This window comes from Macadamia integrifolia, unplaced genomic scaffold (genome assembly GCF_013358625.1).
Source record: "Macadamia integrifolia cultivar HAES 741 unplaced genomic scaffold, SCU_Mint_v3 scaffold1485, whole genome shotgun sequence".
Lineage (NCBI taxonomy): Eukaryota > Viridiplantae > Streptophyta > Magnoliopsida > Proteales > Proteaceae > Macadamia > Macadamia integrifolia.
This window is the reverse complement of record NW_024868224.1, coordinates 125,460-150,416: the sequence shown is the minus strand read 5'-3', so window position 1 is coordinate 150,416 and position 24,957 is coordinate 125,460.

Sequence of the window (24,957 nt, the reverse complement as noted above, 5' to 3'; positions counted from 1 at the left end):
TATGTCCAATCGACCGAGGCTTCTAAACGGTCGACCGCCTATGGTCTCAGACATGTTCGATCGACCGGGGCTTCCAGCCGATCGACCGCCAACATGACATGCTCTGTCATACTGACCAGTCACCAGTGTTTTGACTATAACTTTTTAGTCCGACCTTGGATTGACTTGAGATTAGTTGCGTTGGAATCACAACTCAATTTCCTACAACTTCTATGAAGGTTTCGTCTCCTGATACTAAATTTAAGATTCCCTAAAATACCCTTGAGTTAGGTTACTGTGTGTTCCACACCACTTAGAGACTTTCCATACCTAGTCAAGGCATGCTCTATGGTCATTCTAATATGATGCAATGCACATGCATGAGGTGAGTGCATATAAGTATGTGGAAATTAAAAATTACATTAAAAATAACTAATCTATCCTAGTGGTCTTCTTCTTCACTCGAATCTTCCATTCTTTGGCCCTTCATCTTCTTTCCTTCTTGTTTGCTGTTTCATGTCTTTAAGCTAAGCTTCATGTCTTGATTCGACCTTCGATCTTCTAAGGGTTTCTTCAAGCTAATCACACTTTAACAATCAAGTTAAAGATGTATGTTTGTTTGTTAACACCAAAACATGGCAAGGAGTGTGGACATGTTTCCCAACAATCTCCCCCTTTTTGGTGATGACAAACAAACATAGACAATGAAACCAAATACAAGAAATAATTTGACTATCTCTGTGTAAAGATCAATAGGATAATGAAATGCAGAGCCAGAAGATAAACAAGGATAGATAAAGTCATTTCCATAAACAATTTAACATTTCCATAAGATAATACTATCATTGTCATTGTCATACTATCATTGTCATTGTCAGAAGTAAATCTTCTCCCCCTTTTGTCAACAGCAAAAAGGTAATCAAAACGACACAAAAAAAAAGATACTCCCCCTGAGTATGTGCCACATAGAAAAGTAGCATAAGTTCAACTTTCCATAAATGTCAAAAGTATATAATAATAAACGACTGAAACAAACATAAAATTGCAAGAAGAAAACATAAGTTCTAATCTGCTGCATCCTCATCCTCCATGTCCGCCTCGTCATTGTCTTCTTCGTCATCCTCAACGTCCTCTTCGTTGCGGAGGAGCTTGAGAATCTCATTCTGCTTTCTTTCCATTTTTGCCAACTGGGCAAGGATGATATTTTCAACTTTCTGAAGATCAGCAACAGTTGCATAGGCTGAGGTCTCATCACTGCCTGGTTGTTGTGGCTGGCTGGGTCCAACAGTAGTCTTTTTGGAGTGTGTGGACTGCTGGGGAAGAAGATGCATTTTGCGAATGGTGGAAGTATTGATCTCTTGGGGAAATGGGTCAAATGATTCACTAGAAAAATCTACTTGAAAGTGGTCCATGATTTGGCAAATCATCCGTCCATAGGGTAGATTTCCCTTTTGAAGTCTATCACCATGGGTAATCATTGTTTTGAGCAGGATGTAAGGAAGGTTGATGGGTACACTTTTGCAGACACAGTAGGTAAGATAGGCATGAAATGGGGAGACTTCATCTCTATGACCACTCTTTGGGAGAATGTTGTAAGAGATGATAAGATTGACAATCCTCCCTATATCCGTAAGTTCTTTAGCCTTAATTTTGTGTGTATTAGCATATTCCTTCATAATGCTAGAATACACACAGTCAACATCCATGAATTGTTCTATGTAGGTCTTGGGTTGGTAGTATTTGAGGTCCCCTGTCACAGAAATGTCTAGGATTTCTCCTAAAATCAGGATGTCGATGTCTATTGGAACGCCCTTAACATAGGAATGGACCAAAAGGGTGTCACCTTCACCAGAGAAGGTAAGGTTGCAAAAGAACATTTTGACTAAATGGGGATAACAATGGGAGTCAAGTTTGAGAATGTTACCCCATCCCAAAGCATCAAAAAGGTCTTTGATGTCATACCTGGACAGAGAGTCGGTATTGATGGTCCTACCTTGCTCTATGTTGCGAGAGATGTAGAGATCCCATGATTCTTGAGCAATGGTGGAGGAGAACCATGGATCTTTGTCAGAGGCCTTCCTTTTTCCTTTCTGAGCCATGGTTTTCTTACCTCTATTTGGGCGGTGAGAGTCCATGATGATTAGAGGTGTAAGAGAGAAAGAGATGCAAGGGTTTTGGGAGATGAATGGGAATGAATCTCAAGAGTTATAGGGTAGAATGAAGTTCTAGGCTAGGGTTTTGGGAGATGAATAGTCAAAATAGGGTTTTAGGCCAAATAGGATTCTAAAGTTTTGAAAAAAATGGGTTAAAAAGTTGATTTTAAAGAGTTAAGAATCGAATTTTTGGTGGCGTTGGTCGACCGGTATATTGTGGCGGTCGACCGGTATCCCTTTCGGTTAGAGGCGGTCGACCGAAAGTCCTTGGCGGTCGACCGTCAAACCATTCGGTCAGTGCCGATCGACCGGTATATTGGGGCGGTCGACCGGTTGATTCCAAGAAATTTTTAGAAAAAAAACCTTTATGGCTGTGGAAAGGATTTTTCAAGTCCGGGACTTTAGGAAAAGAATTTTCAAAAAGAAATGTTTATTCAGCCAAACGGGTTGCAAATGCCAAGTTCCTTCCTTAGGAAACTAAAACGCTCTTCACCAAGAGGTTTAGTAAATATATCTGCGAGTTGTTTATCAGTTTCAGTGAATTCTAGAGAGACATCACCATTTTGAATGGTGTCTCGTAGAAAGTGGTGTCGAATATCAATGTGCTTTGCCCTTGAGTGTAAAATGGGATTTTTACTCAAGTTTATGGCACTGGTGTTATCGCACATGATTGGGTAAGATTCGAAACGCACTCCAAAGTCCTGGAGAGTTTGCTTCATCCAAAGGATTTGAGCACAACATCTACCAGCTGCAACATATTCAGCTTCTGTGGTAGATAAAGCAATGGAGTTTTGTTTCTTGGTAAACCAAGAGACAAGGCAAGAGCCGAGAAAGTGACAAGTACCACTGGTACTTTTTCTGTCAATATGGCAACCTGCGAAATCAGCATCTGAAAAGCTGACCAAGTCAAGGGGTTGGATTTTGGGGTACCATAACCCAACATCACAAGTGCTTTTCAGATATTTAAAAATTCTTTTTACAGCAGTGAGGTGTGATCTCTTGGGATCAGCTTGAAACCGAGCACATGCACATACACTGTACATGATGTCAGGTCTACTTGCTGTTAGATATAGAAGGCTTCCAATCATGCCTCTATATCTAGTTACATCCTCAGAAGGTCCATCCTCATCCTTGGTTAGTTTCAAGGATGAGCTCATTGGAGTGTCTGAAGATTTTTGACTGTTAATGTCAAATTTCTTTAGCAGCTCCTTGGTGTATTTGCTTTGATTTATGAAAATTCCATTATCAGTCTGTTTTATTTGAAGTCCAAGGAAGAAATTTAACTCTCCCATCATACTCATTTCAAATTCATTGCTCATTTTGTTACTGAATTCAGTACACATTCTCTCGTTGGTTGAGCCAAAAATGATATCATCTACATAGATTTGAACAATGAGTATGTCATTCTTCAGGTTCTTCACGAACAGGGTTGTGTCAATCCTCCCCCTTGAGAAGCCACTTTCTATCAAGAAAGTACTTAATCTCTCATACCAAGCTCTAGGGGCTTGTTTGAGTCCATATAGAGCTTTCTCAAGTTTATAGACATGGTTTGGAAACTTAGGGTCTTCAAAGCCGGGAGGTTGAGCTACATATACCTCTTCTTGAATGTATCCATTCAAGAAGGCACTTTTGACATCCATTTGATATAGTTTAAAGTTCTTATGGCATGCAAAAGCTAGTAACATTCTAATGGACTCCAACCTTGCTACTGGTGCATAGGTTTCATCATAGTCTATTCCCTCTTGCTGGTTATACCATTTGGCAACTAGTCTTGCTTTGTTTCTCACTATGTTCCCATCTTCATCCAGTTTATTACGAAAGACCCACTTAGCACCAATGATGGTGTGGTGGTCAGGTCTAGGGACAAGTTCCCATACCTTGCTTCTTTCAAACTGGTGAAGCTCCTCTTGCATAGCTATAATCCAATCACTGTCTTTTAGTGCTTCTTCTATGTTCTTGGGTTCGATCCTTGAGATAAATGCAGTGTGATTGCATACCTCTCGGGTTTTAGATCTAGTCTGAATTTCTTCATCTAGATCTCCTATGATGTTTTCTAAGGGATGATTCCTATGAGGAATGACTTCCTTGGGTAGTGTTTCTAATTTTTCTATGGTAACATCATTTGAATCGTTAAGAGAAATATCATTAGTTTTGTTCTTAAGTTCATCAATTATGATATCATCATCATCAGCAAGAGATTTATTTAAATCATTAGGTAAAGATTCATCAAATCTTACATTCATAGATTCTTCAACCATTAAAGATTTTTTATTAAAAATTCTATATGCCTACTGTTGAGTGAGTATCCTAAGAATATTCCTTCATCAGATTTTGCATCAAATTTTCCAAGATGATTTTTTGTGTTTAAGATGAAGCATTTACATCCAAATACTCTAAAGTAGTTTACTTTTGGTATTTTACCAAAATATAGTTCATAAGGTGTTTTAGAAAGCAAAGGTCTAAGGATTATTCTATTTAGTACATAACATGCTGTATTTACAGCTTCAGCCCAAAAGTACTTAGGCGAAGTGTATTCATTAAGCATAGTCCTTGCAGTCTCTTGTAATGACCTGTTTTTCCTTTCAACTACTCCATTCGATTGAGGTGTTCTAGGAGCGGAGAAGTTATGGTCAATACCATACTTGTTACAGTATAAGTCAAATTGACTTATATTGTCAAATTCTCCTCCATGGTCATTCCTTACAGAGGTTATAGTATACCCTTTCTGATTTTACAATTTGTTACATAGAGTTGCAAATTCATTGAAGGCATCATTTTTATTTTTCAGAAAAACAGTCCAAGTGTATCTAGAGTAGTCATCAACAATTACAAAGGTGTAATTTTTACCACTCATACTAGATATGTTGATAGGTCCAAATAAGTCTAGGTGAAGTAGTTCTAATGGTCTAGAGGAAGAGACAATATTCTTCGACTTGTGGGAAACTTTGGTTTGTTTGCCTTTTTGACAGGCATCACAAAAACTATCTATTTCATACTTGATTTTAGGGAGGTTCCTCACGAGATCCTTGGATGCTATGGTTTGAATCAACTTGACATTTATATGTCCAAGTCTTCTATGCCATAATGAAGATTCACTATGGTTAGAAACCAAGCATGCATTTAAGGAACTTACTTCATCAATTATACAAACATAAATGTTGTTTTTCCTAGATCCTTTTAGTATTAGATTATCATTTGCATCTTTAATACAATAGTGGGAGACATTGAATTCTACTTTGTATCCAATGCTACATAATTGACTTACACTTAGGAGATTATAGTTCAAATTTTTCACAAAGTAAACGTTTGAGATTGAAATACCTCCAAGTTTTATTTTTCCAATACCAGCAATCTTTCCTTTGCTGTCATCTCCAAAGGAGACCCATCCTCCATCATAGTCCCGTAAGCTTGAGAATAGGTTCTTGTTGGATGTCATGTGTTTGGAGCATCCACTGTCGATGATCCATTCAGCTTCCACCTTATTCTTCAAGCAAACCTCTTGTTCTTCATCTCCGATGGCCATCAAGGCGAGGTTGGTGACTTCTTCTCCAAATTCACTTTTCTCTTCATCACTTGAGTCCCATGTAGCTGCATAGGCCTTTCTTTTTGATTTATTTGGGCATTCAGTTCTGAAATGTCCAGGCTTTCTGCACTCAAAACAAACTATGTCTTTAGTAGGAATTTCCTTGGGTTTAATTTTTGTTTTACCTTTTTCCCTATAGGATTTGTCACCGTAGGATTTGTTCTTGTGTTGGAATCTTCCTTTCTATTTGAGGAATTTGTTGAATTTCCTCATGATGAGTGAAATTTCCTTTTCCATGTCGAATTCTTCATCTTCTTCATCATCACTTACTTCTTCGATAGGTTGAGTTGATTTTAGCGCTATGGTTCTCCTTTTCTCAGAATTTGGTTTGTCGGCATTCAGCTCTACTTCATGCGTTTGGAGAGATCCAAGCAAGTAGTCCAAGGAGATTTTCGTCAAATATTTGGCTTCTTCTATTGCTGTTTTCTTGGGTCTCCAAGCTGCAGGTAAGGCTCTTAAGATTTTTCTGACTTTTTCAGCGTTAGTATAAGTCTTGCCTAAACCTTTAAGATTATTCACAATATCAGTAAATCTAGTGAACATAGAAGTTATTGACTCATTTTCTTTCATAGAGAATGACTCGTAATCAGAGACAAGTTGATCTACCTTTCTTTCTTTTACCTCTACTGTACCTTCGTGTGTGACAAGAAGCATATCCCAAATTTCTTTAGCCGTGTCACATGCAATGACTCGGTTGAACTCTTGTTCATTGAGGGCACATTGAAGGAATGTAATGGCACGGAAGTTGTACTGGATGAGGGTGATGTCTTCAGCCGTCCATTCTCCTTCATCCTTAGGTACTGTCCTTCCATCAACTATCTTGGTGATAGTGTATGGTCCATTATCTATGGCTCTCCATACAAGAATGTTGTGACCGCACACAAAATTCTTGAATCTGCACTTCCAGAAAGAAAAGTTTTCTCCATTAAAGTACGGGGGTCTCGAGGCGTTCATGCCTTCTGGTGGTCCTTGGAATGTGGCCATGGTCTTTGACTCACTATTAAGACGATATAGACTTAAATATTGAGCTCCCGCTCTGATACCAATTGAAATAACCTAGAGGGGGGGTGAATAGGTTATACTAGTGGAATTTAACTCTTTTCGATGTATAGGTCACAAGTCTGACTACAAATTAAAAACGATGCGGAATAAATAAAATAAGAACAACCACAACACAAGATTTATAGTGGTTTGATTCAATTCAAGTCTAGTCCACTCCCTACAAGAATCCTCTTGTAAGGTATTCCACTAGTTCTCCCTTTCAGTACAGTAGGTAAGGAAGAAAACCTTTACAATCTTTTTACGGATAAGAGTATTCTTACAAATCTCCTTTCCAGGCAGAGAGACGCCTTTACAATCTCTTTTAGAGGTAGAGAGAGACCTTTCTCTTTTTAGGATAAGAGTATCCTTACAATCCTAAGTACAGTCTAGAATTGTAAAAACAGAGATTAATAAGAGATAGTGGAATAAGAGGAATACCTCAAGTGTGGTGCAAATGAGAATGAATAATAAATGATGAGTGATGCACCTTTTGTAAAGTCCTCTCTTACGGCTTTGACTTGCACAGGAGAAAGTAGAGAACTTTGATTGAGACTTGAGCCTCTTGTTTGGGATTTGTGTAATAGAATAACTCAAGTAGAAAATAAACTTCTTTAATGCTTGCAACAATGCTCTTAAAGCTCTTTCTTAATGAATAATTAATTAAGAGTGATTTGGGTATTTATAGGTGAACTTAGTGAAGCATTTTAGGTAGGGAATCAAGCTCTAACGGACATATTCTGGTTCCACCGGTCGACCCCCATCGGTAGCCGATCGACCGCCAAGAGCCGTTGTAGGAAAAATATAGCCATTGGGGCACTTCCAGGCAGTCACCGATCGATCGGGACTTTCAGCTGGTCGATCGCCTATGGTCTTAGATAGGTCCGGTCGATCGGGGCTTCCAACCGGTTGACTACCTATGGTCTCGGGTGGTTTCGGTCGACCGGGGCTTCCAGTCGATCGACCGCCAACATGACATGCTCTGTTTTGACAGAATACTGTCATACTGACCAGTCATCAGTGTTTTGACCATAAATTTTCGGTCTGACTTCAGAATGATCTGAGATCAGTTGCATTGGAATCACAACTCAATTTCCTACAACTTATATGAAGGATTCATCTCCTAATACTAATCTTAAGATTCCCTAAAATACCCTTGAGTCAGGTTACTGTGTGTTCCACACCACTTAGAGACTTTTCATACCTGATCAAGGCATGCTCTATGGTCATTCTAATATGATGCAATGCACATGGATGAGGTGAGTGCATATAAGTATGTGGAAATTACAAATTACATTAAAAATAATTAATCTATCCTAGTGGTCTTCTTCTTCACTTGAACCTTCCATTCTTTGGCCCTTCATCTTCTTTCCTTCTTGTTTGTTGTTTCATGTCTTTAAGCTTCATGTCTTGATTCGACCTTCTAAGGGTTTCTTCAAGCTAATCACACTTTATCAATCAAGTTAAAGATGTATGTTTGTTTGTTAACACCAAAACATGACAAGGAGTGTGGACATGTTTTCCAACAGATAGTCCAGAAGAATCTGATGAAGAACCAAGTGAGGGGGAAATCAGTGAAGAAGAAGATGATGATGATGACAATGAGGATGGCAATGAAGATGAGAAGGATGGAGATGACTTTGAATCTCAAGAAGGTGATGAGTATCCTGACTGGGATGACTACCTAGGGCCTGGGAACGATAATTATAATGATGACTTAGAATACTACTCACCAGAAAATTTAACATGTTTCTAAGTCTATGCTATTGGTAGTGATGATTTAATAGCTGGATCTGACAGGTGGCATTTACCCTTCGCTTTGTATGGGAGATGACGATTCTACATCAAATTCAGGAAGTGATGAAGGATCTAGAGAGCCGATGCAATTTTATCTAGATGAACCCAAATCCGCATTAGAGATGGAGGAAAAGTTGTGTGAAGTATATTCCAACACATTGAGAATACAGGAGAGTGTGGAAGAAGTTGACAATATGCTGGGTGAAGTAACTATTAGTGATCGTTACTATCGTGAGCAGTTAGATGATCTGGAAGAAATAGGGCCAGATGATACTTTTATAGAGGCGATAGATGCTGCATTCCAACAGCTTTCTACAGCTAAGAAGCTATAAGCCAGGGCGGGCTATAGATATTTGTGGAGGACCTCGACTTCCCATCCCAAGTAGGGAAGGAGAATCGAAAGAAGAAGATGATTCTATGGTAGGGATAATCACCCTAATGAACAGTGATGATGAAGATTGCTATCCCACGGAGATTATTGTAAAGAAACTCGTCGACGTGATGGAAACTAGAAGTGAAAAAGACTACAAAGGCAAGGCTCTAGCAGTAGAACAACCAAGGGCTAATGAGGCAAGAACTAGCAGCTTGAAGAAAGAACTGGAGAACTCAGTCTTGGCTCAACTCAAGAAGTCCAAAGCAAACATCTTAATTTGGGGATTGTTGATGGCATCCCCCACACATCGTGAAGTAGTCTTGAAATCTCTCACTAATGTGCAAGTGCCGATCAAGATATATCCAACACATCTGGCATATAAAGTAGGGGCAACATATGCGGTAGAATCCTTGATGTTTTTAGAATCAGAACTTCCCAAAGAATCCTAGCACAATCGACCTCTCCACATCACAGTAGAATGGCTTAACAAAGTGGTTCCCCAGATTCTTGTTGACAACGGGTCTGCTTTGAATGTGCTAACATTGAGGTCGGAAAAGAGTATTGGCATCAACCTGGAAGAAATGAAGTAGACCACCCAAACTATAGGTATATGACAATACCAAGAGGAAGATTCTTGGCATCATTACCCTCACCATAAAGATTGGCCCGATGAAGTTTGATATTGATTTCCAAGTCATTGATATATCGGATGCCTTTAACATGCTCTTGGGAAGGCCTTGGTTGCATCCCGAGAAGGCGGTGTCCTTTAGTTTCCATTAAAAAATGAAGTTCATTCATGAGGGAATCACAGTAGACAGAGATCCCGAAGTGGTTAACACTTTAGCCAACATTGAAGATGGGGAAGAATAAGACCAAGAGGTCCAAGTAAGTGGTTTTGAATTATATACAACTTGTGTAGCCATTGGCAAAGAAGGGCCAAAGGAGAAAGTCCCAGCTAACTATAAAGCCATCTGGAGTCTGCCAGTGAATCAGATGATGAAGAATATGTAATATTTTCTTGGCATGAGACTGGGGAAATATCATCAAGGAATTCCAAAGTAGCCTAGTTTGGCGGTGAACAAAGGAAAGAATATTCTTGGATACACTGCTCTGACCACCAAGGGGCAGAAAGTGCTGAGGATGACTAGGAAGATCTCAGTCTCTAACTACCCTATGCTTAATGGGTATTTTGTAAAAGAAGGAGAGGATTTCCCCTTTTGTGAAAATATGGAGCTATAGTTTGATGAAACCGTAGCAAAGATGCAACCAAGATTTGAAGTGTTTTTTCAAGACGAGTTCAAGTGGGTGACTCATGAAGTGGAACAATAGAAGATGCTAGTCAATGAAAGTGATCAAGATAGTTGCATCACTGGGATAACAAAGATTGCACTAATTGAGACTGGATCTTCCTCTGGTGATCCTATAACATTGATCCAATCAAAGGAGGCAACAAGTCCTCGAGTTCTCCTGAAGAGGGAATAGGAGAAGAAGATAAGGCTCACCTGGAGTCTGCCACTTCCCATTAATTTGAAAGGCTTCATTTGCTCCCTCCTACGAGAGCCAAGATCCTGAGATCTATATAAGCTTAAGCCTCGCCCTTTCAGAGGAATAAGTGTGTATGCAAAGCAAAGAAGAGCATAGAGAATGATGGTCTATATGTACTGTGCCTGAACTAATTGCAATGGGAAGTCTCATGAAGGTGGTCAAAGAGGTGACCAAGACACCAAGATGGCATCCCTCAACAGGCTGAGAAAGATAGACTTCATAGAAAAGGGATTGAGCAGTCTTCACCAATCTTCACCTCTCAGAAAGCTCGGCTTCTGAGAGCATGAGATTGACCAGTTGTCATTCGTTAAGAGGGGCACCTATCCAGAAGGACCATTGCGCCATTGAAGAAGTAGCAACAACTTTCTCAGAAGGAGAAGTGGGCCCTTTGCCAAACCTCCTCATCCATTAAGCCACTAAACCGCTCCTGAACTGGACAAGCATTGGAGAAAACTTTAGGTTTGCTCATGCTATTGAGTTAACCAGCCTAAATACCCTTGGAGAAAGCATCAAGCCAGTTATCAAGTCTGTAGTCGAGTCTATTGTTTATGATCAATGTCAACCTCGCCTCTTGAGGAGAGTCTAGAGTCCTTGCATATCGAGTCTGTTACTCCTTCTCTTATGATTAAAGTTTTTTATTCCGAGTACTACTTGCCTCCTTTTTCTGATGATGATCTTAATAAATACCAAGAATTAATAAAATAATAAAAACTAAAGAAATCCCAACCCATCCATGAGGATACTTGGGTTATTAATCTAGGAACCAACCAATGCCTTCGAGAGGTAAAAATTGGCACTACCCTTGATGATGAAGAAGTGGAACAAATGTTTAGTCTTCTGAAAGAATTCATCGAGGTCTTTGCTTAGTCTTATGAGGATATGCCTGGTATCAACCCCAACATCGTGCAGCATCGATTGCCAACTTATTCTGGGGCAAAATCGGTAAGTAGAAGCTCCATAGAATGTGTCCAGAATGGATTGAAAAGATTAGAGGAGTTGTGAAATAGTGAAATGAAGGGTTTTTACAAGTGGTGAAGTAGTCCTAATGGTTGGCCAACATTGTGCCCGTACCAAAGAAAAATAGCAAGGTGCAAATGTGCATGGACTTCCAAGATCTTAGCAAAGTAAGCCCTAAAGATGATTTCCATTACCTCACATTGATGTATTGGTAGACAACATGGCAGGGCATGCTTTGTTATCATTCATGGATGGATTCTCGGGATACAACCAAATAAGCATGCACCCAGAAGATCGTGAGAATACAGTCTTCACCAACTCTGTGGGGAACCTATTGTTACAAGGTGATGCCTTTTGGGCTAAAGAATGCTGGGGCAACTTATCAGAGAGCAGCTATGACCATATTGCATGACATGATAAATAAAGATATGGAAGTCTATGTGGACAACATGATAGTAAATTCAAAAGATTGACAGGGGCATTTTCCTATGCTAAGGCGTTTCTTGGAAAGAATCAAGAAGTATCAGCTGAAGTTGAACCCTCAGAAGTGTGTATTTGGGGCAACAACAGGAAAATTGTTAGGTTTCTTGGTAAGTGAAAGAGGCATTGAAGTCTACCCTATCAAAATCAAGGCAATTCAGGAAATTCCCCCACCTCAGACAGAGAAGCAAATATGAGGATTTTTGGGTCACATCTAGTATATTAGCAGGTTCATAGCATAGTTGACTACAATTTGTGAACCAATTTTTAAGTTACTGAAGAAGGATCAACCCACAGAATGGAATGACCAATGCCAACAAGTTTTTGACAAAATCCAAGGATACCTCATGAACTTACAAGTATTGACATTGCAGGTGGAAGGAGAGCCGTTTCTGTTGTATCTGTCTATAGGAGAATACTCAATAGGTTCTTTGCTAGCATAGAAGGAAACAAAAGAAGGGGCAAAGCATGCAATATGTTATCTCAGAAAGAAGTTTATGGAGTATAATATGCAATACAAATCTTTGGAAAGAACTTATGTTGCATTGATTTGGGCAACAAAAAGGTTACGACACTACATGGTTTCTTATTCGGTGCACTTGATCTCAAGGATGGATCCCATCAAATATCTCTTCGAGAAACTAGCCTTAACTGGAAGGATGACCCATTAGTTGCTTTTGCTATCAGAGTTTGACATCACCTATGTTACTCAAAAATCTATTAAGGGGTAGGCCGTAGCCGATCATTTGGCTTCCCATCCCACAGAAGATAAGAGATCCTTGGATGATGCCTTTCCCGATGAAGGAATCTTCGTAATGGAGGAGGAAGACACAGTTAATGAATGACAGTTATTCTTTGATGGAGTGGCTAATCAAAAGGGGTGTGGTACGAGAATATTGCTCGTCACTCCTGATGGCCTTTATTTGCCTTCATCATTCTGCCTTGATTTTTCCTGTACCAACAACATTACTAAGTATGAAGCTTGTGGTTTGGGACTAGAAACAGCCTGGAACATTAGGGTTAAAAGGATCAAAGTGTATGGAGATTCATCCATTGTTATTTTTCAGACACAGGGAAAGTGGAAAACTAGAGATGAAAAGCTGAAGCCATATCAAGAACATCTGGAAGAGGTAATTAAACACTTTGAGAAGATCTTGTTCGAATACTTCCAGAGAGATAACAACAGCTTTAATGATGCCCTTGCAGCCTTGGCTTCCATGGTAGAATGCAACCCTATGGCTAGGGTTCGACCATTCTTGGTAGAACGAAGAAGTAGGACCATTTATCAGAATTCAGTGAATTCTCTTATGGTGGATGGTCGGTCTTGGTTCGCTCACATAGTGAATTTCATCAAAGAAAGGAAGTATTTGGCTGAAGCAATTGACAGAGAAAAGAAGTTTTTGAAAAGATATGCCACCCAGTTTATCCTTCAAGAGGATCTGTTATACAAGAGGTCCTATGATGGAATACAGTTGTTGTCTGTGGATGAGGAGTAGGCTATAACCATCATAGAGGAAATTTATGAAGGTCTTTGCTGACCCCACATGGATGCTAAGATGTTTTCCAAGAAGATTCTCAGGCTGGGATACTACTAGAACGCAATGGAAGCAGATTGCGTGGACTTTGTCAAGAAATGTCACAAGTGTCAGATATTTTCTAACATCATACATATCCCGCCAACCGAGCTACATTTGCTTAGTTCACCTTGGCCATTCTTCACTTAGGGCATCAATATCATTGGAAAGGTCAACCCCAAGGCATCCAACTATCACGAGTTCATCTTGGTAGCCATTGATTTTTTCACCAAGTGGGTAGAAGCTCAGTCCTATACAGTCCTCATATCTGCTAAAGTAGCCAAATTCATCTAAGAATTTTTTTTTTCCTAATATGGAGTACCTCAAGAATTGATATCAGATCAGGGATCCCATTTCTGGGGCAAGAGGGACAAAATCTGCACAAAGTTTGGTATCAGAAGACATCACTCTACCACTTATAAGTCACAGACCAATGCGGCAGTAGAAGTAGCCAACAAGAACATCAAAGTCATCTTGCAAAAAATGGTGGAAACACACAAGGATTGGGTTGATAAGTTACCCCTTGCCTTATGGGCATATTGGACTTCTGTGTGATCCTCGACGGGGGGCCACCCCTTTCTATTTGGTATATGGGGTTGAGGCATTTCTACCCATGAATATCCTGGTCCCATCCCTAAGGGTGCTTCTTGATAGTCAGCTACCTAAAGGAGAGTGGGTGAAGACCAGACATGATGAGCTCAACTTTCTCGACGAAAGGTGCATAAAAGCCATGAATAATCTGAAGAAATATCAATTGAGAATGGCCCGGGCCTTCAACAAGAATGTGAAGCCTCATCACATAGAGGTGGATGAACTTGTTCTTCGAGAACAAAGATCCCTAATTCATAACCTAAGAGGAAAATTTAGGCCCATCTATAGCAACCCATTCACTATCAAAGAAATTCTTCTAGGCAAAGCTTTGAAACACATAGACCACAACGATGAAGAAATACCCTGAATGGTCAACATGGATTAACTTAAGAAATATTATGTCTAAAAGGGTGAATAGCCTGAACTACGTCAGACCTGATCCCTTTCGAGGGATACCTAGGCAACTTGACTTACGCAAGTGCAGAGTCAAGCATCTAAAGGCAGTAAATTAGTTCCTTGATTAATAATCAAAGTATCTTAAAAATCATCATATTTTGTATACCCCAAGAATCACCATTTGGCATGAAAGGCCATTAGGTATATGTCATCCACCCATTGGTCCGTCACTTCTTATCCAGGATTCTATCCTCCAAGAATCGCCATTTGGCATGCAAGGCCATTAGGTATCTGTCATTCACCTATGGCTCGTCCAGCCTTTTCCAGGATTCTATCCCCCAAAAAGAAAATCACCACCCAGCACCGGTTTATCAAGGGTAGTTTATTCTTTATCCTTGATCAGTAAACAAACAAGCTTGATGCAACAGTTGTAAAGGCTGGTTTGAGTCATTAGCTAATGAGTAATGCTTTGATAAATCATCATATCTCTTTGTTTGTGTTGGTTTTAGGAAAACTCATAGGCTCATTGGATGAGACGTTGAGGAAATGGACTATAGACATAAATATGTGGGCACCAGGATTGTTGAAATCCATGAATGTGTCATTTCTTGGCCAGATTGGATGTGTGAAGCTACATCACCAATTACTTTGGCAGGTGCCTCAATACTGGGATGCTAACCTACATGTATTTCAGTTTGGAATAGTAGAGATTTGCCCAACTCTCAAAGAATTCTGGGTTTGTATGTTATCTCCACCCAAAGGCAGTTTGCTCTAACCGTCTTTAAAGAAAAATCACTCAGAGGAAATTCGGGGTTTCTTCGAATGGAAAAGAAGAGGAAGTGAAGAAACTTAGCAGGTATGGGAATATCAACATTCTAAAGGTGGCCCAGATCTTTATCCAATATCTACCAATGGGAGGAATCCATCAACAGAGATCACAGGATGCTTATTTACTTTGGATGATAGCTCGTTATGTTCCCTGCACTCCCAGGCATGGTGCACCGTCTGTTCTGATTGAGATGGTAAAATAGTTGAAGAAGGGAGGTGACATCATCCCTATGGTGCTTGCAAAAATATTCAAGGGATTCGATGACATGAGCCATGGCCACAGATTTAGACTAGATCATTATCAATGGAGTCCTGCTATTTTTCAAATTTGGCTCCTCAAAAAGCTGACGTTAACCAAACCATTTAAAGGAGGCCCACTCGGAGCTCTTTACTCTCAGGACAGGAGGGAAGTTCTAGAATTCGACCTCATCATTGATTGGGAGTACTTATAGGAAAGAACTGTGCAAGATATCGTATGGAAGGACCGACCCAGGGAGGCCACAAGAAGATTTTTTAATGAAGACTCCTGGTTACAATTATGTCAAGTTGATGGGATTGACTCAGACATCCTTTCATTTGCCTATGTATATCAACCAAAAATATGGACTCAAGGAGACGGATCTAGAAGAGTTAGTGAACTTTCACCCACTTCAAGAATTGTCTCCCCACCTTATTACTCACCTATCCCACCTGTGGTAGTAATATTGTTCCCCTTTTCATATAATTCACTTGGTAATAGAATAAGGAAGTATTTGGATTCTCTTGTAATCTTGATTGTTCTAATTATGACTTGAGTTATGGAATTGATTGTGCCTAAGCATTGCAAGCAAACAAAAAACAAAAAGAAAAAATTTCTTTGTACTAAAGATAAGTTTTCATTCATAAGATGCTGAAATAAAATGATAAACAAACAAGGGGAGGGAAAAAAGAAAAAATAAAAAAATATATCCATGTGATCATGCTTTCAGTAAATACAGGAAAAAATCCCTATAAGTCAAAAGCCTTTGGGTCAGATCTTATGGAGCATCGGGGAATCCACAGATACTAGTCCAGCCTACTCTAGCCTTTGGGTCAGATCTTGAATCAATGCATCCAATCGTGCGATCTCCCGATCCTTGGAAACTATCACCTCGCACAGGCCATAGTGCATCCTCCTAATCTCAACATAGACCTCTGGGGACACCTGAGAAAGAGCATATCAGCCAAAGGAAATCAAGAGTTAATTGGAGGATGATCAGATACTTACATAATCATAAGGAATAAGTAGCCCTAGGGAAGCGTCTACATTTATGTTCGGCTCCAGAAGATGAGGGAGATTGGGGTTAGCTACATTGGGATAGGTCTAGATAGGGAAGCCACGAAAGGGGAAGTTAGCAGCCCTGAGAGGCCCGTTGGCACTAGTAGGGGGTCCTACTTGTGTAGGATTGGTAGCACTGACATGCGACCAAACTGCAGAAGGATCTACACGTCTCACTCTCCCTTAAAAGAACATCAATCAAGACCAAAACATAAAGGAATTTGAAGGAAATACTCAAGAAAGGGCAACATACCACTGGACCATCTAGACCAAGAGGGGTGCACACTGTCTCCTCCTCTAGGAAGGTTCTATAGTCCTTATCTTGGTCCAGAAAAGAGTCCTCCCATACTCCAGCTGCCAAGCTCTCCATCTCTTCTGCTGGGATGATCTTTGGGCAATGCATGGTGGGTGGAGGAAGACCGAGAGAAAGGCATGGCTCGATATCTGACCACTGGGGTACTACTCTCTCTCCCAAATACCAGGCATGAACCCACATTCCCCGAAAAAGGACTCGGTGCTCGGATAACTGCCTAATCAAGGCTAATCTTTCAGGATCTGGAAATACAAGGTCATGGAATGGTCTCCAAGTAACCTATAAAACCAAGGAGAAGTAAGTACAGTAGAAGATGAAAGGCATTTCAGTGTCAAACACGGCATACCTCAGTAAGATCGTTCAAAAGAGAACAAGCGGTGGTCTCTAGAGGATGGCGTCGAGCCCTGAGCACCTGATTATCTCTCCACTTCATGGCTATAGGAAAGAAGAATGCCACAAGGTCCCTCAGTCTGGGAGCTATGGTCCCCAAATGCTCAAAGGACCGAGGCTGTTTCAAGTAATTAAAGTAAGAAAGTGCAATCCAGATGAATGAAAGGAAATGAGTACAAGAAGGGAAGTTACCCGAATAATGAAGCCTGCCCCCTTGAGGCCCCTGTATCCATAGGACAGCAAGTCTAGGGACCACAGGAGATATGCATAGGCAGCCTTACCCCAGTCCCAAGAATCTACTGTATGAAGATCTCGAAGGAAATATACCAGACGGATATCCACTCCCCCTCAGAGGTCGCTGAAGAGGCACTAACCCCCATCAAATAGCAAGAAGGAATGGGCCACCTGAGATATGTTACCTAGGTTCTCCCTAGGCCAAATTTCCACCATCAGGCACTGATCTTTCCTAGGTGAATGTGTGTCTGCTAGTCGCAATGGTGATGCCGGTTAGGCCTGCAAACTCCTGGACATTCGAAGCCCTAGGTAGGGTCATGGACCTACCCCCAAATGGAATGCCTATCAAAGCATAGAAGCACAAAGGCATGATGGTGATCTCGCCAATAGGAAGATGGAAAGAATGAGTACTTGGCCACCACCTCTCCATCAAAGCACCCACCAATGTCGGGTTAAACTTTCGAGTCTCCACCAAAGCTAACCGACCTAGACATGTTGCATCAATTGTCTGCTTTACTCTATGAGGAAGCATCTTATGCAATGACTGAACCTTGTTCAGATGGCCATACGAGGCCAAGGTAGGTGGTTCCCTCCCCTCATACTAATGGAAATAAAGAATGCATAAAAACAAAACAACAAAAAGCAAAAACAACATAAAAAGAAAGACAAAGCAAGAGTAAAAGATAATCATATTAATGAATAAAATGTAAGGACTTTCCCAGGAACCGCATATGGCGTTGTAGATGTGATTCCAGCTATTGTGAAGGGTCTGCCCTCACCAGTCAGCCAGGCCCTCATCCCTGCTAGAAGGATTGTTGCAACTCTCAAGCTAAACTTCTCTAAAAGTCTTTCTCTTTCTCCTTTCAGCCATATTTTTTAAAAATTATAAGAAGACCCAGAAAGTTTCCCAAATTACACAAAAGCCCACAAGAATATCAAATTCTCCAAATAACTCCTCCCTCAAGAACAAGATGAAGATCTTCAAGAACTTCAAGAGCAAAGTGAAAAAATCTAAGAACAAGAAGGAAAACTTCAAGAAGAACCAGAGAGCTCCAGGAACTCAAAACTCAATCAGAAAACTTAGAATGGAGAATGAACAGGGGAGGGGACCCATTTTATTTAAAAATTTCATTCTTCCAAAAAAAAAAAATATATAGTAATAATAATAAAATTCTTAAAATATTTCAAATCAAGCATTAGAATTCAAATCAAATTCTAAATCAAAGGTAAAAAGCAAAATTTCAAATCAAAGAACCAAAGAGCAAGAATCAAGGGAAAATCAAGAAAAAGAAGCAATCTCATTGACCCGACCCCAGGTGGCCCAATTTCATTGACCCAGGCCCAGGTGGCCCAATTTCATAGACCCGACCCTAGGGCATTGAACCTGCCCCAGGTGGCCCAATTACATTGACCCGGCTCTAAGTGGCCCAACTTTATTGACCCAGCCCCAGGATGCCCAATTGCATTTACCCGGCCCTAGGTGGCCCAATTTCATTTACCTAACCTCAAGTGGCCCCGTTGTATATACTCGGCCCCAGGTGATGCAATCTCATTGACCTGGCCCCAAGTGGCCCAATTGTATTTAGCCAGCCCTAGGCAGCCCAACCTTGTTAACCTGGCCCCAGGTGGCCCATTTGCATTGAACTAGTCCAAAGTAGCCCGATTTCATTAACCTGGCCCTAGGTGGCCCAATTTCATTGACTCAGCCCCAGGTGGCCTAATTGCATTTATCCAGCCCCAAGTGGCCCAATCTCTTTGTATCGGCTCCTGTAGACACCCAATTTTGTCACCCTCCTCTATCTATGATGAAATATGGATCTTAGATGCGTCTTTTAGCTTTTGACCAACAGAGATGCTAATGGAAACATTCCCCTACCCAAAACCCTGGAAATCCCCGTATGGGAGAGAGGAAAGTCTAATTTTAACTTTTTATATATGAAGAAATCTGGTCAAGATGATTGTATAAATAAATAGTGCTCAAAAACATGATTGTGATAATATATGATACGTCAAAATTGGACCAAAAGATCTCTCGCAATCATCCCAAAAAAATCCCTTTTTTTTTGCACGCATGTCATGCACACCGACTAGCAGCCCTGCTAGCCAGCTAAGCCAGCAACCCAACTAGCCCATCCTGGCCTGCATGCCTCTACTGCATGTTGTGCGCCCCTGATGCACAGCCTGTGCACCCCTGCCGTACAACATGTGCACACCTACTGCACACTGTGCATGCCCCTACTACATTCCTTGCACATACCCTCTGCCCATGCCTGCACCACCTCGGCCATTGCCCATGCATCATCCATTGCACACCCTTGACGTCACTCGCACTACCTGCCTAAACTAACCATACCTCGGGCACTTTAGCCTAGTCCCGTGCACCACCATCAGCAACTGGGATTGGTGTTTCTCTCCCGCTTTTTTGAAAATTGCCTTTTTTCGCTAAAAATTTCTCTCTCCTCCCATTTTTTTGAAAATCCCCTTTTACCCACTAGACAAAAGCCCTCCCCACCTATTTTTGCCTTCAACTCCCCCCTTTACCCATTGAACAAAAATCCTATCCCCTCAATTTAGGTAAGAGCTCCCCTTTTGTCCACTGGATAAAGGGATTCCCCCTCTCCTATTTGGCCAAAAAACCTATAAATACCCCCTCCCTTAGAAATAACATACCAACACACCAGAATCCCCCTTCACTCTTTCATAGTGAAATTTTCTTCCCCTCCCCCTCTTGATTTTCTTCTGAGCTTTGGAGCGATCTTCATCAAGATCTTAAAATTCATTTGGATCTTTGAAGTGTTCATTGGGATCTTAAAGATCTTCAATCCAAATTTAGTTAGATCCAATTTTTAGTAAAAAATAGTATGTTCTTGAGCCCCTTCCCTTGAGTGTTCTTGAGTGTTCTCTTGAGCATTTCTGAGGTAGAAACCCCCCCTTTTTTGAGGTTCTTCATGTCTACGAAGAGATCTTTATTAAGATTTGAAACTCTATTCGAATCTTCAAACTATTCTTTGGGACTTTGGAGTTCTTCAATCCATTTTTAGGTCAGCCCGTTTCTTTTCAGAAATAGTCGTTCCTAGCTAAACCCCTGTCCGAGTGTCCCTAGAATCTTTCCAGAAAAATTTATTCACAAAGGAAGCTCTGTCGAAGTCCCACCTCAGCCTAGCCCTCCCTTAGCCTATCCCCAGTGGAAGCTCTACCAGAGTGGCACCTCATCCTAAATCCAAAAATAGCCTTCCCTAGCTAAATCTTTGCTAAAGTGCCACCTCATCCAAAGCCCAGAAATAGCCTTCCTTAGCCGAAGCTCTGTCTGAATCCAAATTCTAAAATAGACTTCCCTAGCCGAAGCTCTATCCGAATCCAAATCTGAAAGCAACTGTTCCTAGCCGGAACTCTGTCTGAATACCATCACAATTAGCATATCTCAAGAAAGGAAGTTAGAGGTCAAGACCATCTTCCCCTGAGCTGGGAGAACACGAAAGACAGTCCAAACCGGTACTAGTCAAGGGCCCACCCCTATTGACCCAAAGCGGGGGTTAAGTTTAGGTATAATTTCTCAACTAACTCATAATAATGTAGACTTTATACATGCCTTATTTTAGTGTATATAGTAGTTTGAATCCAATTACTGTATATATACATGATAACTTAGCCATACATGTAGAATAGTAACAATTGTGAAAATATTTGTTCTCAAGCATCTAGCAAGAAGACCGATTGAACCGAGCAGATTGGGTGCTTAACTCCTTCCCAACTCTGTAACCTAACACTTACTCTAAGTCTCTGCACCAGACCCCTCGATCCTAGGCCCATAATCGTAGGTGGTGACTCCAAACCCCATTTACATGATCCCGGTCCCCGAATTGGACCATCATCAAAACTCCCATCTCAAATGATGAATTTTACACTCTTACAAAATAGGCCTCCACTTATCATCAAGCAACGATACGGTGGTGCGAGGCCTATAAGCAAAGCACACCACTACACAAACCCCTCCCCTCACATGAAAGTGAAGAAAGAGAGGAGAGAGGAAGGACGGGGATGCATAGTTTATTCCTCCGGCCGAGACCCTTATAGTGGAGACTCCGCTGGGGCTAAATGTTAAGCTTTCGATACTAGATGCTACCTTTAAATGCAAGAACATTTTTCACCACATTTGTTTGAAAACATGTTTAGCTAACCCCATGTTTGTAATTGTATTCACTAACTGCATCATGCATCGTGCTCGAAGTGAAATCATTTAATGGGGGACTCCCTGTCATGCCCTCACCCTCGAGGAGGTTAGTGCATATCATGGAGAGTACTCTAAGAGCAAATGATACCCGCTTCCTATACAAGAATGAAAGGTATCGTCAAACAGTGAGGATGTTATATTTTTTCCAGCACCCTCGGGGAGGTCTATGCACTTTATAACATTCTGAGATCAAATACATCATCAAATGGCAAGGATGTTCGTATTTATGCCAGCACCCCCAGGGAGGTCCGAGCACTTTACGACATTCTGAGATAGAATAATGGTTACCCTACATTACACTTTTGCGCACAATCACTCACGATTCCACCAGCCCATGGCCAACTGCTTAACCTCATGTGTAGCCATGAGTAATGGGCAAGAAAGTCACCCCATTGACCTTGTACCTATAGATATATCAAAAGGAACACGTACCTTACGTATATAGATCCTGTCAAGGAAGCCGTGTCAATCCTATTGCATCCACCGCATGCTCGCATCAGGTAGAAAATAGATAAAGAAGCTAGGAGCGCCACAAGCTAACTGTAGGACTTGTTTGCGGTCTTAGAAAAGAATATTCTTATATTATATTCCCAGAATAAAGAATTGCTTTCCTAAGTGGGTTTCGGATAAAAGGTGTCCCTCCTCCTTAAGAAGAATGTCTAGAGAAGTCTCGAGAAAAATCAGGAGGAAGGATACCTAGTGGGAAAAGAGCAAGGAAAGCATGACTTTATTACATGGAATGTCTTATGGGAATATTATCAACAAGCCATTTGTATGAACTTCCTGCTTATGACATTGGGTGGATCAGGGGCATCATACCCTATCCACTCCCTATTATAAAGCGGACTAACCTTGGATGAATTAATGTTTGTTAATTTAGTGAATGTATAAACAAGGGGCTAGGAATTTAAAAAATCCTAAAATAAATCACTTTTGGTTCAGGCATAATTTCACACCTCAAGTATTCTCCGCGGTCCCTTTGGATGCATCAGGGTAATCGATTGACTTGCCTAAGTCTAGAATCACCTCCATCATCTCTTCGAGATTATCTACTACTAGGTGATTACAGCCCCATAAGCATTGATCCACCCAACATGGAAACACCTAAATAGGTTTGGGTCCATGGAGACCTTGTAGATAGAAATGGCTAAAGTCAGGAGAGGGATAGCTTAGATATTGCATGCACTTCAGAACCCTCTTAGAGCTGATCCCAGGAATGAGCTGGCACCGGCTATGGGAGATGTGGAATAGAATAGAGCTATAGTTCATCGTGGGAATTCTTCCTGAGTTAACTCAGAAGTAGCAGAGCATGTCCAACCAACTGTTCAGAGAGGATCTTCACCTACCCGTCTGAACGGTTAATAAGGGGCCTATTCTGGGGGTCCCTCATCCTAGGGTAGTGATCAAAGATGAAGAAGAGGAATTTGTAGCATACATCCACTTTGATCCTCCAGAGACAGAGAAAGAAAGAAACTCAGAGAGTAGTTAGAGAAGTTGGAGAACATGATTCGAGAAAGAAAAGGCTTAGAAGGCCAAACAGTGGATTCTGAGGAAATGAGTTTCTTCTCTGGGGCAAGAATTTAAAAAAATTTAAGTGACAGACTGATAGGTTTGATGGGTTAGGAGACCCCAAGGCTCATCTCAAATTCTTCCTCAGCATCGCCAAGTCATGGAAACTTGCAGATAACTAGATGAGGCACGCCTTCATATTAACCCTATCAGGACCAGCACTGAGGTGGCTCACATAGTTGGAGTCATCAAAACTTAGAAATGGGCAATGGTAGTGAAAGCCTTCACCAAGCAATACTCCTACAATACTAAGGTGGATGTGAAATGTTGGGAGCTTTAGACGTTGAGGTAGCAGCCTAAAGAAGGGTTCACTGCCTACTTGATGAGATTCAGAGACAAGGCCACCAAGATGGCAGATAGGCCTTAAGAAGCAAAGCAGGTAGAGATGTTGATAGAAAACCTGTCAAAGCCCTATTATAATGTTCTTTACTATAAGTATTTGTAAACTTTTGATGCCTTAATAGCCACCGAAATGTGTATGGAGAACAAAATTTTGAGAGAGGCCCAGTATCAAGGATCCTCCCAAGATACAAATAAGAATAGCCGAATCGAATGGGGAAAGGGTCCAAAAACTAATGTGGTGAGTGCAGTTCAGCAGTTAGTCTCACCAGCCACTTCTTCACAACCCTTCATAATACAAGCAGATGCACTAGCCCAAGAGGCCCATCACCTGAGAAAGCAGTTTTTTGATTTGGGAATGCTCGTAACGATCGAACAAGAGAAGTTAAAGAAGCAAGGATTGCTAGGGACAGTGGCTCTTAAGAGTGATCAGCAACCGTCCTCTAGCTTGGTATAGGGATTATGAATATTATGCCTACCATACTCAGAAGGGGCACAATACTAAAAGCTGCATAGGTCTGCAATATGCAATTCAGGACTTGGTAGACAATGGAACCATTGAGGTTAAGGTCAAGCAGCCTCCCAATGTCAATACCAATCCACTCCCTAATCATGTGAACAATCTGGATCAAGAAACTACAGAGAGTGACCCCACTCAACTCATTGTACCTAGAGCTCGGAAGAATCATATGAATGCCAGTTCTTACAGAAGAGTCATGAGTCAGAGGGCTGGAGTCATAAGGACCCCCAGAAGAATAGAATCATCAAAAGAAGAATGAGAAGATCATATGCCCGTCGTTCATCCTTCCTCATCCACAGAAGGGTCTACCGCACCACATTACCAACCCCCACTATATTTTTCACCCCCACTATATTATCAACCTCCACCATATTATCATCCTCCGCTATATCATCAACCTTTCCCCCACCATCAAAGTGGAGGAACCTCTTCATCCTATCTGCCCCAGTCTTCATATCCTGCCTCTCACGTTACATCATTTTCATATCATCCCATTTCATATCCCTCATCACCCTTATACCAATCCCATTCTCAAGGTTCGGTGTATAACCCAAAAGAAGGATGGACAGACGAGTATAATTGGAAGAATATGCTTATACTACCAGATTCCTCAAAGATGACTTCACCAACAGGGTCAGTAAATGCATTAGGAGAAGACCATGAGAGTGATCCCACTTCTCTAATTTAGCTTGTTGTAGCTTCAAAAGACAATCCAGAAGTAATTGAAGAGATTACAGCTGATCTTTTGAGAGCAGTAACCACATTGGCCA